This window comes from Cynocephalus volans, chromosome 2 (genome assembly GCF_027409185.1).
Source record: "Cynocephalus volans isolate mCynVol1 chromosome 2, mCynVol1.pri, whole genome shotgun sequence".
Taxonomy (NCBI): domain Eukaryota; kingdom Metazoa; phylum Chordata; class Mammalia; order Dermoptera; family Cynocephalidae; genus Cynocephalus; species Cynocephalus volans.
In genome coordinates, this window is record NC_084461.1 from 203,690,792 (window position 1) to 203,709,073 (window position 18,282).

At 34.5% G+C, this 18,282-nt stretch overlaps 1 protein-coding gene across 13 annotated transcripts in view; it reads left to right on the top strand.

Moving 5' to 3' along the window:
- Nucleotides 1-18,282, top strand: part of MTMR3 (myotubularin related protein 3) — a 122,730-nt gene that overhangs the window by 38,303 nt on the left and 66,145 nt on the right. For 8 of the 13 annotated variants that reach the window (XM_063088067.1, XM_063088071.1, XM_063088068.1 and 5 more), the window contains exon 2: nt 854-1,029. The exons of 2 other annotated variants lie outside the window; for them this stretch is intronic. The gene's annotated coding sequence lies outside the window, so the exon portion shown is untranslated. Of the gene's footprint in view, nt 1-853; nt 1,030-2,794; nt 2,878-13,173; nt 13,208-16,711; nt 16,808-18,282 lie in introns of all 13 variants that reach the window. 3 more of the 13 variants (XM_063088064.1, XM_063088065.1, XM_063088063.1) reach the window with 3 other exon arrangements.

The following is an 18,282-nucleotide window of genomic DNA, read 5'->3' on the forward strand; positions in this document are numbered from 1 at the left end:
ATATTTTTGCATATTACTGACCTGGCTAAAAGACATCCTGGAGAATTTGATCTGTGTTTTGGATGTAAAGACTTATATTTTACCCCTTTTCCAAATTCTGTCAAGCACCCCCTTCCATAGCTGATAAAACTTAAGATACTTCTTGATATTGCATTAAGCTTTCTTTATTATGTACTATTGTATTTTCTATGTTATCTTTCTAGTAATTTCTACTAATGTTTTAGCTTTATTCATTTGAATTTGCAGTTTTAAGATTCTTAGCAGGGCTGAATCTTATTTCTCTGGAGAATGCTGACACTTTAAATGGTTATAAAAAATCAGTTAGTTGTTTGAATGCCAAGACATCCTCTTCTAGTGACTTCTTTCTTTATCACACACTGTCTGCCTTTGATCACAGCAGTTTTCAGGCTCAGGAGCTGTTAGTTCTCTCTTCTTTTTGGCTTGTTCACTTTTTTTTTCTTTGCAAAACCAAAGATTTGTTTTATAAAGTGCTAGTTTTTAGGATATAAAATTTGGTGAATAATAGCACTGCATATAATTCTTGGGTCTCAAGTAAACATCAAGATGTATATCGTAAGTGTGGGTAAAAAGATTTAAAGTCATTGATGGCATAAACTTTTAAAAGCCTATTTTTTTAGTTGATGGTTCTTAATGTGGTATCACTCTGTACTGAGTTGATGCTTCAATAGGTGCAGACTTTTCTGAAATCTGAGGCTCTGATTTGGAATTATATATGTTCTTCCGGTCATACTAAGGAGAAGAAAAATTTGTGTTGATTTGTGAGCTCAGAGATGAATTTTTCTTGGTCATCAGAGTAAGAGTGTATGTAAATTCTTTTCCTGTTTTTCCATAGAATCCTTGCTCAGGACCGGCTACATAATTTGCAGGGTCTCTTGTTCAAAAAGTATTAAGAACTTCAAGATCGCTGCAGCACAGCAATAAACCAAATGTGGAGCCCTATGGGACTGCACAGGTCGCATGCTCATGAAGCTGGTCCTGTCCTGGTTATTCTGTTCAGTTCTTCAACAGGTGATTTAGAAAAACTGTATAATTTCTAATTTTGTTGCATAACTGTATGTTTTGTGATTTTTATCTGAACAAAATATTTATATACTAGTATTTAAAATACTCTTAAACTGTTTTACAATGTTTTATTTTCAAATGTAAGATCTGGTTAAGGAGTGTAATAGTTTAAACTGTTCTTGTTATATAGGTTTAAACAAAATAAAAACCACAAAACACTATGGGTCTAAAAGATGGGAAAGTGACTTTATTGGAGTTGACAGTTTGTTTTATTGTATTTGGATACTGAAGTCTTATAGAGAGAGACTTTTGAAACTGATGATCCTGAGTTGTGACTTTTAAAGTCATGTGCTTTCCTCACTCTTGAGATAACCCTAATAATATAAACCTTTTCAGGTGCAATAATTGAGGTTAGCTGAAACTGCTTTTAGCAAAAGACATATGCTGGTTTTCCCAATAAGAGCGTTGATTTCTGGAGGTATAATGTTTTAATGAAACTACTAAAACTTTTCAAGGTAGACATTATCCTGGGATGAGTTTCTATGTGTATGAAGGTATTACTTGACTATTTTGTACAGTAAGAACAATTGGTTTGGATTTCATAAATTTTTTTTTTTTTTTTCAAAGATGACCAATAAGGGGATCTTAACCCTTGACTTGGTGGTGTTAGCACCATGCTCTCTCTCCGAAGTGAGCTAACCAGCCATCTCTATGTAGGGATCTGAACCCGTGGCCTTGGTGTTATCAGCACCACACTCTCTCGAGTGAGCCACAGGCCAGCCTCTAACAGTTGTAACTATTGATAATAAGAGTACTACTGTACTTTTGCTAGATGAGAAATTTGATGAGAACTAAAACTATGACATTTTTTTCCTTCCAAATAGGAAATTGGAACATTCTCTGAGGTCCAAACTTTCTTGATAGGAGGTGTTAGGTGACTGACTAATAGTCGTAAAACACATGCCCTTGATCATGTTGTAGACTTGATCTCCTAGGAAGTTAGTTAAATTCATGGAAATTTTATGATCTTTGAGGAGCCTCAGACTTTAACCAAAACACTGGTCACCTTTAAATGCTTATCTTTTAATTATAGGGAGACCAAGAATTCGTATGCATTCCCTAAGAAAGAGAAATTTGAAACAGATACCCTGGTGACTGGGAGAATTAGTGCATATAATCTCATTGTACAACCTTTTCTACACACACCGCACTATTTTGGATTAGGGTAGAGCCTCTGCTTTAGAATGCTATTCTAATATTGTTAAAGTTAAGATAGAATTTACATAGCGAAAGTCTGAAATGTAAGTGTGAAGTTTGAATTTCAGTAAATGTTTATAGCAGTATAGCCACCGCCTCAATCATGATACAGAACTTTTAGATCACATTAGGAAGTTCCTTCATGCTTCCTTCTTGTTAGTTTCCCTCTTCCCCCACTCAAACTATTTTGTTTTCTATCACTGTAGTTTGATTTTATCTGTTCTTGAACTTTAGGTAAATGGAATCACACAGTATTTCTTCTTTTGTAACTTGTTGCTTTGAGTCAACATTATGCTTTTGAGATTCATCCATGTTATTAAGAGTATCAGTAAGTAGTTCGTTCATTTTATTGCTGAGTATGGTAGTCCATTGTAGAAATATACCACAATTTGTTTGTCTGATCACCTATTATTGGATATTTGGGTTGTTTCCAGTTTGGGGCTATTATGAATAAAGTTGCTGTGAACATATGTGTCCACACCTTTTTGTGATCATATGCTTTCATTTCTCTTAGGTGAACACATAGGAGTGGAATTGCTGAGTCGTAGGATTGATATATGTTTAACTTCATAAGCAGCTGCCAAACTATCCTCCAAAGTAGTAATGCCAGTTTACTCTTCCATGAACCATGCATGAGTTCCAGTAACTTAACATACTCACCAGCATTTGCTTTTGCCAGTCTCTTTAATTTTATTTATTCCAGTGTGTGATAAAGGGTGTCTCATTGTGGTTTTCATTTGTGTTTCCCTGATTTGCAGATATTTATTTTTCTACATGACTTTCCTTTTCATTTTCTTAATGGTTTCTTTTGATAAGTAGAGGTTTTTAAAATTTAAAAAAAAGTTTATTTCAGGAAAATATACATTAAGTTTACTACTGTTTTAACCATTTTTAAGTCTATGATTCGGTGGCATTAAGTACATTCACAGTGTTGTGTAACCATCACTATTTCCACAATGTTTTTATCATCCCAAACAGAATCTCTGTACTCACTAAGCAATAACTAATCAGAGATTTATAATATATTTTTTAGCACAGAAATTCATATCTAAAATCAATCCATATTTTGCTTTTTAAATGCCTTTCATTTTTTAATATATTGGCCCTTCCATGACACCTTGGGCTACATGATGTGTGTATTTTTCCTGTCTACCTTTGCTGCTCTTGTAGTGTCTATAAGCTTACAAGTTAGTGAGGTTTTTCCTCCCCTTCATGGAAATTTTAGCTGAGGTCTTTAGGGGAAGTGTGTTGGACAGGTGAGCTTGTGAGGGAGGTAAGGAATTAGTGTATTATGACTATTCCAGCTGCTCTACTTTGAATTTGTATTCTATGACTTAAAGGGTTGTTTTGCCATATTTATTTATTATTATAGCCTCAAAACATGATAAAGTTATATGCATTTTGCTCCCTCCCACCCCCCATGTAGACAATCTGTTAAGCAAGAACTAGAAAAATCGTAGAGTCCAGAAGAGCTAGAATAGTGTTTGATGGTTGTTTTTGATCATATCTTAATATACTTATCCTCTACCCCTTTCTATCCCAGTAACATGTCATTGTTTCAGGTAAGAACTAACTTTTGCTTCTTTCTGACTTACATGTTAATTTTGTGATGTTTTATTCTAGACCAAGTATCCTCACTTGAAATCATGTTTTTGATAGGGGAATAAGTCAGACTTTTCTTACCTCCCAAGAAGACAGAAAATGGATAGGGAGATAACGAGTTGAGTTGGAGGAGGATAATATTTGTGGTCTTACAAACAAACGGTGTTATCCTCAAGACATTTGTAGCTTCTGGCATGCAGAGGCAGCATGATTTTGGAAATTAGGCACCATTCTTTTCCTTATTTCTGTGAAATTTTAAAGTTTTGCAAGCTACTTTGTTCTCTTGCCTTTAATGTTGATTTGCCTATTTCTCTACTTCCAACCAATAAAAACCCTGTTCCCTTTTTCCAGAACTAATCGAAGTTCCCTCAGACATCCTTTCCTTGATCCAAAAGTTATATCTTAACAAATTTGTTATTCCCATGCATTCATTTCTTTTCCCAAGTCTTCTTTTAAAAGAATACTTTTTATAGTGAAATGACATGCCCACAAAGTACATGAAATGCAGATGCACAGTTTGATAAATTATTGTAAAGTGAACACTTATGTTACCATAACCCAGACCAAGAAATAGAACATTAAGAGTACCTGGAGGGCCCCTCATTACTCATATTCCCCCGCCTCCCTCTTAGAAGTAACTAACCATTGTTCAAGCCTTTATGGTAATTACTGGCTCTTATTTGTACCTAAGTATATATCCCTAATCAATAAAGCTTATTTTTGCCTGTTCTTGAATAGAACCATATTTTCTATCTTTCTTCTTTTGCAAGTTCCTGTGTGGTATTGTGTGTTCCTCTAGTTTGTTCATTTTTATTGCTGTTATGTTGTATAAATATTACTACAAGTTATCCATTTTATTGTTGCTGGACATTTGGGATATTTCCAGGATTGGACTATTATGAACAATGCTGCTATGAATATTCTGAACATTTCTTCTGTTGCATATTTTTACTCTAGGGTGTGTACCCAGGAGCAGAATTGCCAGGCCACAGTATATGTGTATCTTTCACTTTAATACCATGCTGTTTTCCAAAGTGGTTTATCAATTCACATTCCCACTGGTCGTATATGAGAGTTCCTGTTGTTCCACATCCTCATCAATGCTTGGTATCTTTAATGTTTTTAATTTTTGACACTCTGGGAAGTATTTAGTAGTACCTTGTGGTTTTAATTTGAATTTCCCTGATCAGAATTTCTGTCCTTTTCCGTATCTCAGTAATTTTAAGTTTGGTAAGAGCTCACTGTGTTCTTTTGGATCTTTGCTTTTAAGAAAATCCTAAAGATTTTATACAGCTTTTTAAGTTGTTCTTCTCAGGACTGGTGATTTGAATTACTTTGGTTTACTGGAAGTGTTTTAACCTGTATTTTGGTTTTCTGCCTATGATTCTGTGATAAGATTTTGTGTGTATGAATTCCTTCCAGCTAAAAATCAGGCTTTGACTACTACATAGGTAGACTTTGAGGGAGTTGCCTTAGGTTGTAGGATAGTTTGTGGGTCAGGATTGCAATGTAAATTGATGTGTTAGTGATCAAGATATAGTTTTAAAATATTCTGTGAAATTTGTTGTTCAAATGCAGTTTTGTGACTTGACTTCAACCTATGAAGAAAAGTGCTTTGACTTATATACTTCTGTTTTGTAGTGAACTGAAAGGCAGCTTGATCTTTCTGATGCTAGGTTGAGAAGCATTAGATAAAGAATGGAAGCAGGAGAAACATGCAGCAAAGCTGAAATGAATACAGGGGAGGAGGATCCTGGACAGACTTTGAGCCTAATTGAAACTGCCATTTCACCCCAGTGATAATCTGAAATATTTTATAATAATATATTTTAAAAATCTTAGCTGTCTTCAGGGTTGGATGACAACTTAAGATGAAATTAGAATTCTAAAGAAACTTGGAGTGGCTCTTGGATCTGACCACTGGGTGGCAAAGGAACAATTAGAAAATAGGTTTTCAAAACATTAGGGTTAGAAAGTTTATAAAGTAGTTCAGTAGTAACTGATTTGAATGCATAGGAAAGATTAAAACCAGATATGTACTAGATAAACTAGGAGCTAACATAATTTGCATTGGGGAGGGAGAAATAACCTAAATTTATGCTTAGGCACCATGGTGAAAAGATCAGTTGATTCTTCCTTTAATACATATTATCCCCAGAAGCCCAGTTTTTCCTTCTTCCTTCACTCCCTACTCCCATTTTCTTGCCTGACTGACATAGGCACCAATGGACTGTTTGTAAACCCCAGTTGCTTTACCTTAAACATATCCAGATTACTGAGTTCTGTCTCTACCTTTTAATTTTGTTCTCTAATATAGATGTTTAATTTATATATTCCTCTTACTTCAGCTTTAGGCCTCTAGGGACATTACAACTCAGTAGACTGTACAGACCAGATTTCCTCTTGTGGAGGTTTAAATGCATGTTAATGACAGTTTCTGGAGATGTCTGTTCAAGCTTTTAAATACTTCAGGCCTTATATTTTACCCTAGAAATTTTAGGCAATCTCATCAGATCACAGTTCTATCAGGAGAAGAGGCACTTTAAATGTTATTTAAACACATTTAAATAATATTAAATAGGTAATAAGTTATTAATAAATAGTGCTACATAAAGGTAAACATTTGTCTAGGGGAAATATAAACAGAGCCAAAAGGCAAATAATGTGGGGAAAAAAATTCACGCTTCATTCTAGAGAGGAGGCTAAATACTTGAATATATTTAAAGTACCTAAGATCAATAGTACAAATCCAGTTTTTTTATGTGGACAAATAATATGAATATAGGATGCAAATGAATATGGATACTCTGGGAGAACAAGGTGGTAGATTATGTCTTCAAATGGTATTAAAGACATAAAAAGAAATTCGTTGTTAGGATCTTTTAGTTAGTGTAGCCAGGCAGAATACCAGATGAGTAGTGAAACTGTTGGACATTAGCCAACTGATAAGTTTTCATTTTGGCAAAATTGTACTTGCAGTAGATCTATACAGACTCTTAGATCACAGAACATATAAATTAGTTGTAATTGCCATTTTCAATTGGTATATTCCTGATTGAAGCTTTTCCCATTTTTAGAAATGTTTATTTTATATTTGTTAAATAGATATTTATTTCAGTTGTCAGTTACAATGAATGAACTATGTAAATTGTGCTCATTTCTTGCTGCTGTGTGTGATTTATAATAATAGCAGATTTCTCTGTAAATCAAAGTAAATACAAGATCCACATTATTTCTGGAAATGAATTGTTTAAATATTATTTAAGAAAGTATTTGATGACTTTAAAATTCATAAAATAGAATGTTTTATTTTTGTTCTCTGAAGCTGTAATTTTTTTTTACTAGAAAAAATTCTAGATTCCTTAGAAATTGTCTAATTTCTAACATTAGTGTGAAGGAGAAAATAGTATGGTATATTTATACTATGATGTCATGAGAAGTTAATTCAAATGAGTATTTTTGTCAAGAAAAAAATCTATGGTAAGACTTTAAAAACTAAATTTTGTCAAGTATGCAATATCTAATTGATATGGTCTAACAGTTGTTAGACTTGGAAAAGTATCTGTATTTAGTTGATATAGGAAATAGTAAACAGAATGATTTGTTTTTGAACTACAGTAATGCCTTAATTCTGTCTCTCTTGTTTAAAAAAACAAACTGATATACATTATTCAAATATGATTTTATTTAGGAAATTAGGCTGAATGTGTGAATTACCCAATTTGTTTTTTAGGACTCTTGGTTGTTGGTGACAGAAACTCAATTAGAGCTTAAACAAATAAATAAATCAAAGGGAAGGTATGGGTTTATTGGCAGGATACTGAAGAGTCTTATGTAATTGAAGGAAGAATTGTAGCAGGCAGCTTGGGAAACTTAAGGACTGGAAGTAGGAGTACAGTGTCTCAAGTATTCTAGCTTTGCATCTCTCTGGGTATTGGTGTGATTCTCTCAAGCTTCTCCAGGCCCATAGCTGCACAGTCCAAAGTCTCTTCTTCCTCTGTCTCAGTAATTTTTTCCATGGTGCCCCTAGGCCAAAAGAAATACCTAACAGTTCCATTTATTAAGTAGCTAGGACCAAATGTCTTTAAGTATTTATACTCTAACAACTTAGCTATTTGAAAAAGTAATACACATAATTTGAAAGAAAACATTTCTATTTCAATGTGTGCCTTTGGATACTGTACAGATTCTCAAACCTTGGAATCAGATCAGACATTACCACTTCCATTTCCTGTTCCACACTGATCTTTACGTGGTACTTGCTTTTTATCATAGCAACTGCTAAAACCCAGATTCTTAAAGAAATGATGTAACTAAAGGAATATTTTTCAATTCCTTTGAAATTTCAGCTAATGTTGAAACTGTGAATTACCTCAGATAGAAGTTTGTGCAGCCTATTAGATGTCAATTAATGCAGTTTCCCTCAAAAATTTAAACAGTCTGTAGTGCCCCTGTGAGTTTACTGTGGTACCACAGAGTTCCTCTGTGCACAACTAGGGAACCGTGGTTCTAATAGAAGAGGTGGATTCTGATTGTTTCTCCCTTTGATCATGCGGTTAAGAGAATAGGCTGTGCTTGTGATTTGGTTAACCTGGGTCACTCACCACTCCTGTGTGATAATAAGGGCTAATATTCCATTGTATAAATATATCAGTTTATCTGTTCTCAGTTGTTTAAAAATTATAAACAGGACATAGGTTAACATCTTTGTATATATACTTATATATCTGTGACTTTTATAGCACAGATTCTAGTGAGTCTTACACTAACTGGAAAAAAAATTGATTTATAAATTTGAAAGCATGATGTTTGTTTTTTAAAAGTATCTGGGTAATTGCAGGTCAAAGACCTAAACATAAGAGCTAAAACTCTAAAATTCTTGGAAGAAAACATAGTGGAAAGGCTTTATGACATTGCATTTGGCAGTGATTTCTTGGATATGACACCAGAAGCACAAGCAACAAAAGAAAAAAAATAGATAAATTGAATTTTATCAAAATTAAAAACTATTGTGCATTAGAGGACACTATCAAGAGTGAAAAGGCAACCCAAAGAATGGGAGAAAATATTTGCAAATCATATATCTAATAAGGGATTAATATAAAATATGTAAAGAACTAAAACTCAACCGTGAAAAAACAACCCAGTTCAAAAATGGGCAAAGGATTTGAGTGGACATATCTCCAGAGAAGAAGTTATACAAATGGCCATTAAGCACATGAAAAGATGCTCAACATCACTAGTATATAGTGAAATGCAAATCAAAACAACAATGAGGTACTTCACACCTGTTAGGATGGCCATTATGAGAAAAAGTGGAAAAGTGTTGGCTAGGATGTGGAGAAATTAGAACCCTGGTGCATGCCAATGGGAATGTAAAATGGTACAGCCACTGTGGAAAACAGTGTAATGTTGTGGTTCCTTAAAATGTTAAATGTAGAATTACCATCTGACCCAGCAGTATCTTGTAGGTATATCCCTCAAAGAAGTGAAATCAGGGACTCCAACAGATTTTTGTACACCTGTGTTCATAGCAGCAGCGTTCATGATATTCACAGTAGCCCCAAGGTAGAAACAACCTAAAAGTCCATCAACAGATGAATTGATCAACAAAGGTACTGGCCTGTTAGCTCAGTTATTAGTGCGTGGTGCGAGAATCACCAAAGTCTGGGGTTCAATCCCTGTACTGGCCAGCTGCCCCCCCACCCCAAAAACAAACAAAACCCCGAATTGATCAACAAAATGTGGTATATTATAGACAATGTAATATTATTCAGCCTTGAAAAGGAATGTAAGTCTGATATATGCTACAACGTGGATGAATCTTTAAAATATTATGCTAAGTCAAACAAGGCAGACGTATACAAATACTGTGTGATTCCACTTATTTGAGGTACATAGAATAGGCAAATTCATAGAGACAAAGAATAATGATTACCAGGGGCTGAGGGGAGGAGGTAATGGGATGTTATAATTTGGGGGGGGTGGGGGGTGGCTGGCTGGTACATGGGTGTTATAATTTAATGGATACAGAGTTGCAGTTTGGGATGATGAAAAAGGTCTGGAAATGGATGTTTGCACAATAATGTGGATGTACTTAAGGCTGTTAAACTGTACATGTAAACATGGTTAAAATTTCAAGTATTAGGTATATTTTACCACAATTAAACTGGAAAAAAATGTACACTTTAAATATGTTCAGTTTATTATACTTCAGTTATACTTGAGTAAAGTTTTTAAAAAATAAGTATGTGGGTAACTGATCCAAAAAATTTTCTAAGGACCTTAAAGATAAAATAATAAACTGCATAGCTTTGAAAAATGATTTGTCCACAATGTGATATCTTATGATGGGAACAGGTCTGTGGAACAGAGGCAAGCAGTGGATATATTTTAACTTTAGGAAAGCTTTTAATTTTCCCTGGTGGCACCTTTATCCATAAGGGATGAAAATACTTCTTATTGCTTGGTGGTACAAAATAGATTAGAGGTTCACATACATTGTTGATTTGCTGTCAAATGAGAGAGAGATAACTAATGGTTTTATAAAGGGGTTAGGATTGGACTCTCTATAATGTTGTCAGCAATGATATAGGTGATGAAATAGGAGTATGCTCATTAAGTTCACAGATGACTTGTCGGCCCCTTGGAGGATAGAATTAGAGTTCAGAATTATCTTGACAAGTGAGAAGAGGTTGTAAAGAATAAAATATTTTAAGGAACAAGTGTCAAGTAGTATACTTCAGACAGTGGATAATAGAACATTGATGAAAATCTCTAGTTTTGTGGGAGACTGAATCTTTGTTATTTTTTTGTTGGTGTTTTTTGTTTCTTTTTGGGAGGGTGAATCTGAATAAAGCCTTTACTGTTCTTTGAAAAACATAATAGGACATATAGTATATAAGAAATATATTGTCAATATACAAGGGCTCCTTACTTGGTTTCTCTTAATGAATAGTATACATAACATCAAATTTTGCTATATTAGCAAACTTATTTTATTTAATGGAGCGACAGTATGGAATAGAGGTTTACAATGTAAACTATGGAGCCAGAATACCTGGGTTTGAATTTTAGTTTCTCCACTTTGCTGGTATAACCTTGGGAAATTTACTTCAAATAGGAACAATAACGGTTACTACCTTATAGAATTATTGTGGGGTTAAATGAATTAATATATGAGTATGTAATATTTTTAAAATGGTGCCTGGCATGTAGGGGAGTGCTTAATAAAAGGTAGCTTCTGGTAATAATACAAACTTAACAGCTGATCATAGCTTATTAATGAATTTAAGCTTGTATGTTGCTTGATTGGGAGTGTTTCTTCTCCTTGTTCTTTTTTTTTTTGGCTGCTGGCCTGTAACAGGGATTGAACCCTTGACCTTGGTGTTATTGGCACCATGCTCTAATCAAATGAGCTAACCAGCTAGCCCTCTCTCCCTGTTCTTGCTATCACTTAAAAAAATAAGTTGGTAGTTGTAAAACTGTTGCTCTTTGTGGGTAGCATACCACATATTACCATACATTCTGATGCTATGGAGTTATTTATGTGGATGCGGTACCATTCAGGTTTTAGGACAGTTACCAAAAGCATTAAATATTTACAAGTATGATTGAAAAATTATCTTGGCTTCAAGTTGGAAAAAACTACTTTATAGTCTTACTTATGAATCTACCTGTTCTTCCTTTGTCAGTTCAAGAAAGATTGAGAAATGGACAGGAAAGGAAGCCAGTTTTTGAGTTTGAAGCAAAATTGTTACTCAAAGAATTGAATATAAAGAGGATGCTTCAGGAGTGGCTTAATCAGAGCAAAATTGTAAGGCCTCCTAATTTTATATGATGGCCTTAAGAGATCAAAGACGGAATAAGACCACCTCCCTCTTGCTTACTTTTGCATACCTATGCTTGTTGAACGTTCATATTCTATATCCTTGTTTTAAAATGGTATTTTTATATTTACAAAAACCAGTCTCATTTTATACAAAAGTGGCATTATATTAATACTAGTTTAGGAATTTGGACAGCTTTTGTACAACTACTGAAATAAAGATGAGGACTGATATTTCAGATGTTCCTTTTTGTATGAAGAACTTTTTACATGTTAGTGAAATGACAGTTTACAGTTAATTATGATCATATATTATCTGTTATTAGCTTAATGCTGAAACAGTAAAGTAGAAAATACTCCAGGTTTCCCATGGATTATAATGAGAATTATCACTTACAGTTATTTTTGAGAAGAACTTTTATTAGCTACCTTAAAACTCTTAAAGAGGGATAAATATTATTTCATTGATTAATCAAATGAAATAGCTCTTGAGGAAACTTGTAGTGTGGAGAGGGAGGGAAAAGGAGTGAGAGAGAGAGAGAGGTAGACTTTGATAAAAAAGAGGATAAATAGGGCCGAGCCTGTGGCGCACTCGGGAGAGTGCGGCGCCGGGAGCACAGTGAGCTCCTGCCGCGGGTTCGGATCCTATATAGGAATGGCCGGTGCACTCACTGGCTGAGTGCCGGTCACGAAAAAGACCAAAAAAAAAAAAAAAAGAGGATAAATAAATCATGTGTACTTGGAAAAATGCAGTAAAAATTTAGTGGCTTGGAGTACTAGAAGAGCTCTGGGGATTTTGTTGGTAGAGGAAAGGCAGTGAGGGTATAGGAAATAACATAAACAATGGCAAGGAATTTGGAATGAACGTAGAGTGTCCTAGGGGTGAAGAGTAGGATCCTCGTTTGGGGGAGATCTTGTTGAGAGGGAAGATCCTTGTTTGGGGGATACCTTGGTATAGATCTTGGTAAATATTATAAAAGTATGATAGTACTCTGAGAGTTAACTGAGAATGTGTAGAGAATAATGGTTAATATTGGCTTGGCTCAGTTGGTTAAACAATGTTTTCTTACCTTGGCCTTGAGTACCTATGACTAAAATTTTTGCTTCAGTAAAATCATGGATTACTTCGTTATTTTGGACTTTCAAAGTTTGTAATGAATACTGGAAACTTTTCTTATAAATCTTCCTTGATGGTATATTCTATGTGAAGAAACATTGAATTTATGGTAAGAACTAGAATATAGAGATTTTAAATGGACATGGGAGTGCCTGAAACATTTATTGAATTGGCAGGTAATAGAAGGCCCAGTTAATTTCTCTTATTCAACTAAACTTTTTATTTTTTTATCTGAAAAGTAGCTATTGAGCATTTTTCTCCTTTATTAGAGTTAATATTCTTTGATCATTGGTTTGAAGACAGTAGTGCAATATCCCCGTGTTCTAATGTTATCTCCATTTTACAGATGAGGAAACAGTGAACTTCCCAGAGTGACACAAGTAAGTTTTAGAGCCAGAATTCATATCCAAAACTGATTCCAGAATTTGTGTTCTTACCTACTCAGCTGTACTGTCATGTTTAACAGGTAGTGGTAGGCCCTTGAGTTCAAATGTTAAGTAAGAAAATGACCTATCTAGGAGATCATAATCTGTCTAGTGGGACAGATAGAATTGTAAATAATTATAATGACATGGTGAGGGTTATAAATCGAAAGAACTATTATAAATTGAAATTGTGCAGTGAACTCTGCAGGGAAACTTTCACAGTGAAAGTAATATTTTCAAACCAAGAATTGAATTATACTTAGGATTTACACAGGTGGATAACATGGGATGAATAAATCAGGCAGAGGTAGTAGCCGTGACAAAAGTTCATGGTTGAAATTTTTAAAAGCAGCCCCAAGTTGTTTAGCTTGGATATGTTTGTCATAGGACATATTTTTGAGCTGGGACACTTTAGGGAGACTTCTATTAAAGGGATATGTCAAGGGATATTAAAAGAATTGCAAAATATACATCTGACAAAGGATTAATATCCAGAATATATAAGGAACTCAAACAACTTTACAAAAAGAAAACAAGCAACCCAATTAAAAAATGGGCAAAAGAGCTAAGTAGGCATTTCTCTAAGGAAGATATCCAAATGGCCAACAGACATATGAAAAAATGCTCAACATCACTCAGCATCCGGGAAATGCAAATCAAAACCACATTGAGATACCATCTAACCCCAGTTAGGATGGCTAAAATCCAAAAGACTATGAACGATAAATGCTGGCGAGGCTGCGGAGAAAAAGGAACTCTCATACATTGTTGGTGGGACTGCAAAATGGTGCAGCCTCTATGGAAAATGGTATGGAGGTTCCTTAAACAATTGCAAATAGATCTACCATACGACCCAGCCATCCCACTGTTGGGAATATACCCAGAGGAATGGAAATCATCAAGTCGAAGGTATACCTGTTCCCCAATGTTCATCGCAGCACTCTTTACAATAGCCAAGAGTTGGAACCAGCCCAAATGTCCATCATCAGATGAGTGGATACGGAAAATGTGGTACATCTACACAATGGAATACTACTCAGCTATAAAAACGAATGAAATACTGCCATTTGCATCAACATGGATGGACCTTGAGAGAATTATATTAAGTGAAACGAGTCAGGCACAGAAAGAGAAATACCACATGTTCTCACTTATTGGTGGGAGCTAAAAATTAATATATAAATTCACACACACACATACACACACACACACACAAACCGGGGGGGGGGGGAAGAAGATATAACAACCACAATTATTTGAAGTTGATACAACAAACAAACAGAAAGGACATTGTTGGGGGGGAGGGGGGGAGGGAGAAGGGAGGGAGGTTTTGGTGATGGGGAGCATTAATCAGCTACAATGTATATCGACAAAATAAAATAAAATAAAAATAAAATAAAATAAAATAAAATAATAAAATAAAATAAAATAAAATAAAATAAAATAAAATAAAATAAAATAAAATAAAAAAAAAAGAATTGACCAGAATCAGTTCTAAGTCCAGTTGTAAGACCTCTGTGGTTATTTTTCATTTGCTTATTTTTTCATTTTTTTATTTTTTAGGTACTTAAGGTCTAATTAAATTTAATGCAACAGATGTTTGAGAATCAGTTTGCTAGACCAAGTGGTGGTGACACTGGTGGCATGGAATATAAAGATGGAAATTGGGCATTTCAAAGAAAGCAGTGGAAATTGGTGTCAGATTTTGTTATTGGAAATAAAGTCAAATTGTTTCTAGCCTGGAAGACTTATAATGACTGTGATTCCCAGTGAAGTACTAAGAAAGAGCTATGGTAAGGGGAAGGAAGGGGAGGTGGCAGAGAGGCAGATGGTGGATTCTGTTTAGGATATGTAGAGTTGGAGATGTTACATTGACAGTCTAGAGGTGATCTGGTACTCTGTGGTCCTGTGCTAGCAGTAGCAGTCAGAGTTGGGGGAGATGCGGAAGAGCTCTCTGGTAGTAGTTGTATCTTTGAGAGAAGGCTTGTCATTTGTGTGGGGAAGGACTGATACTGTCGCATGTAGTCCTGGTCAGGCCTACTCATGCTGTTAATGGTTTCATACTGTTAATGGATTAGAAAATAGGTCTTATGAAGAAAAATGAGGGATCAGAGCATCTTGAGGAAATGACAGTTATGTAGCAGTTTCTATATATGAAGAATTTGTATTAGCATATAGGGCAGTATCATCCAAACTTCTGAATATGTTATCTGCGTGGTTTTTTGTTTTTGTTTTTGTTTTTTTTGCAGTATCTCTATACCAAATGGGAACGCATCTTAAAAACCATAGCATGTTACAGTTGAATTGACAAGGTTTTTTCTTTCTTAGTGGTGTGTAAATTTAATGGTGTGTCTTGAATTCAGTGGCATCTCAGATTTAATAAAATGTAGAATGTTTTTTTCCAGTACTCATAAGCTTAAATATAAAATTTTTTTTTCTTTAAAGGTATTTGTCTATGTTCCATTTAAGTTTTCTCAGATATCGCCAGTGGTATGTATACCACACCATGGAAGCACTGGTAACAAAGTACTCCACTGAAAAAATAACTATGCTGTAGAATATAGGGTTTAGGTTAGATGTAAGGAAACAGGATATAAATCAATAGAAAAGGAAAAGTATGAGGTCTTCCCAAGGTCCTTATATATCCTTGCAGTTTAGCATATATATGTGTCCTGGATAAAAATAGTAGTAGTACAACATGTTGTCCAATCATAGGCCTCTGATGTTTTCCAGAGAGCTTGGATAAACATATCACTCCTTTCTTCTCTTTCATACATTAACTCCTTTGACAAACTTTTCATGTTGGAAAACGCAAGAAACATAAGTAGCTCAGATTGACCTTGGAGGTGTGATATTATTCGTAATAGTTACACATGCTTATGGGAAAGCTGAGAATTCCATTTATTTTTCTGTGTGGATTTTTTTTTATCATGCTGAATTGAATAATACTTAAGTTTTTGTATAAATACTATATTTAGAATAGTGTATGGAGAATATATTTCTATTTAAGAAATTTTTGTCTTAATAAGCATATTAAAATACTGATGAAATATTTTCTTATGAATATAAGTAATATAGCTAATATGCTTTTTTAAAAAAGCCCCCCCTCACCATTTTGATTAATGGGTTAAGCAAAATTATTAGCTTAGGAATTTTTAAAAACTTGGTTTTTGTCTTCAGTGTGAACACAGGTTTGTCTGAATTTTTCTGAGTTGTTGATTCTAGTGCAGTTATTTAAAAGCATAAGGGGAAAAATCCCTTTTACTTACCAACTTATTAAGACCTGATTTAACTTAATACTTTTGCCTTCCTTTTCTTAAGTAAAGCATGTTGACGAATTCTTTTTGGCTTTTGCTGAAAAAGTTCCTTTTCTTTCTCTCTATATTTGGATGGCAGTCACGTGTATCTCTGTTTACATGAGATAAATATTACTAGTTTAAAAGGGTGTGTCTTTTTCAGGGACTTTGTTGAATTGAAGATGGTGTTCGGGTCAAGACAGTCTCTGGTCTTTTTGGCCACTTAATAATCTTGAGGAGAACTGCTTCGAAAGAGTAGGTAATTGAGCTCACCATTTAAACAGAGCCCACATTGTGGTGTGTGGTTATTGGAGGTAATTTGGGTTTTATTGGCTTGTTTTCAAAAATATGAGCAGCCCCCTACCTAATTGCCAGAATATAAATTTTAACTAGGTCAGTAGAAGAGTGGGTTCTTTTCATTTCACACAGCCTCTACTATTTGAATTTTGTTTTTCTTCTCTGAATGTACCTCTTGACTAGTTGGAATTGGACAGTTTTTAATTGTGATGACAGCAGTTAAAAATCCAAATATGTTTTTTCTTTTCATTGTTAAGTTGTATGCTTAAAAGATAGATCTGCATTTTCATTCAGCTTTTCAGTCCTTGTTCATTTTGATGCCTGTTACTCTGCATAAAACTGAGTGGAAGGAACCAAAACTTTTAAGAGTGTTTGTTTACAGATGGGGAGAGGAACATTAATGTTCCTAATAAAATATTCATATACTGATAAGCTATGTGCTGGTTAACTAGGTTTGAGATCCAGATAGCTATTTTTCCAGTGTAGTTTACTTCGAAATTTTCCCTAGAATTGGTGTTTAACATCTCAAGAACCTAGGCAAAATAGGAAAACCATGCTTGTTTGTTCATGGGCAAACTCTTGAGTTTTTATGGCAAGCTGACCTTAAAATTAAGTTGTTTTGTTTTTCTAGAAAAGAAACCTCTTAGGCAGCTGTGAGGGGAGAGGGGTGGTGTAAAAAGGGAGGGGTTGGGAGATTCTGTTTTTGTTACTTTATGGCGGATCCAGAAGCAAAGCATATTAGATAGAATAAGCAGTGTAAATTTGGCAGGTTTCAAAATGGTATGTTTTTGTCATGAAATTTGCCTAATGTTTTAGTTGCGTTAAAAAAAAAACAAAACAAAACAACAACAACACATTTTTGGTCTTTGTTACCTATTTCATTGATTAGTTTTCTGTTGAGTACATTAAGAAATAGGAGCTCTTAATTTAAACCTTAAAAAAAAGCTTTTTGAGAAACTATTTGTAAAACTGCAAATCTTCATAGGTGTTGGTCATTTTGGGTCTTTTTGTCCCAGAAAATGCAATTACAATTTTATTCTTTGGATGGTAGGAGGGGCATAGCCTGCCGTCTAGTGTTATTAAGATATAGTTGTATATGTTAAGAGGGGCAGAAATTGTTAGAAGATTATTATTAGGAAAATTTAAGTTTCCATCGGGAGATATGAATTTCTGGAATTTTTCTTTTTCTTTCATTCTTTTTTAAAGAGACTAGAACATTTGACTTATGCCAGTGAGAACTCTGATTTGTGGCAAGTTGGGAGAGAATAAGTGGGAGGGCAATGGGAACAGTCTGTACTTCTTTCCTCTTCACCAGAGGTTAGCTCAGAGCAAGTAGCAAGACATTAATGAGTGTGCAGGAATTTGCGCTCTGTTAGTTTCCCAAAGGTAGACCTTGGAGCTAGTCAAAGGAACAAAAGTCAGGAAACCTTTTTCCAA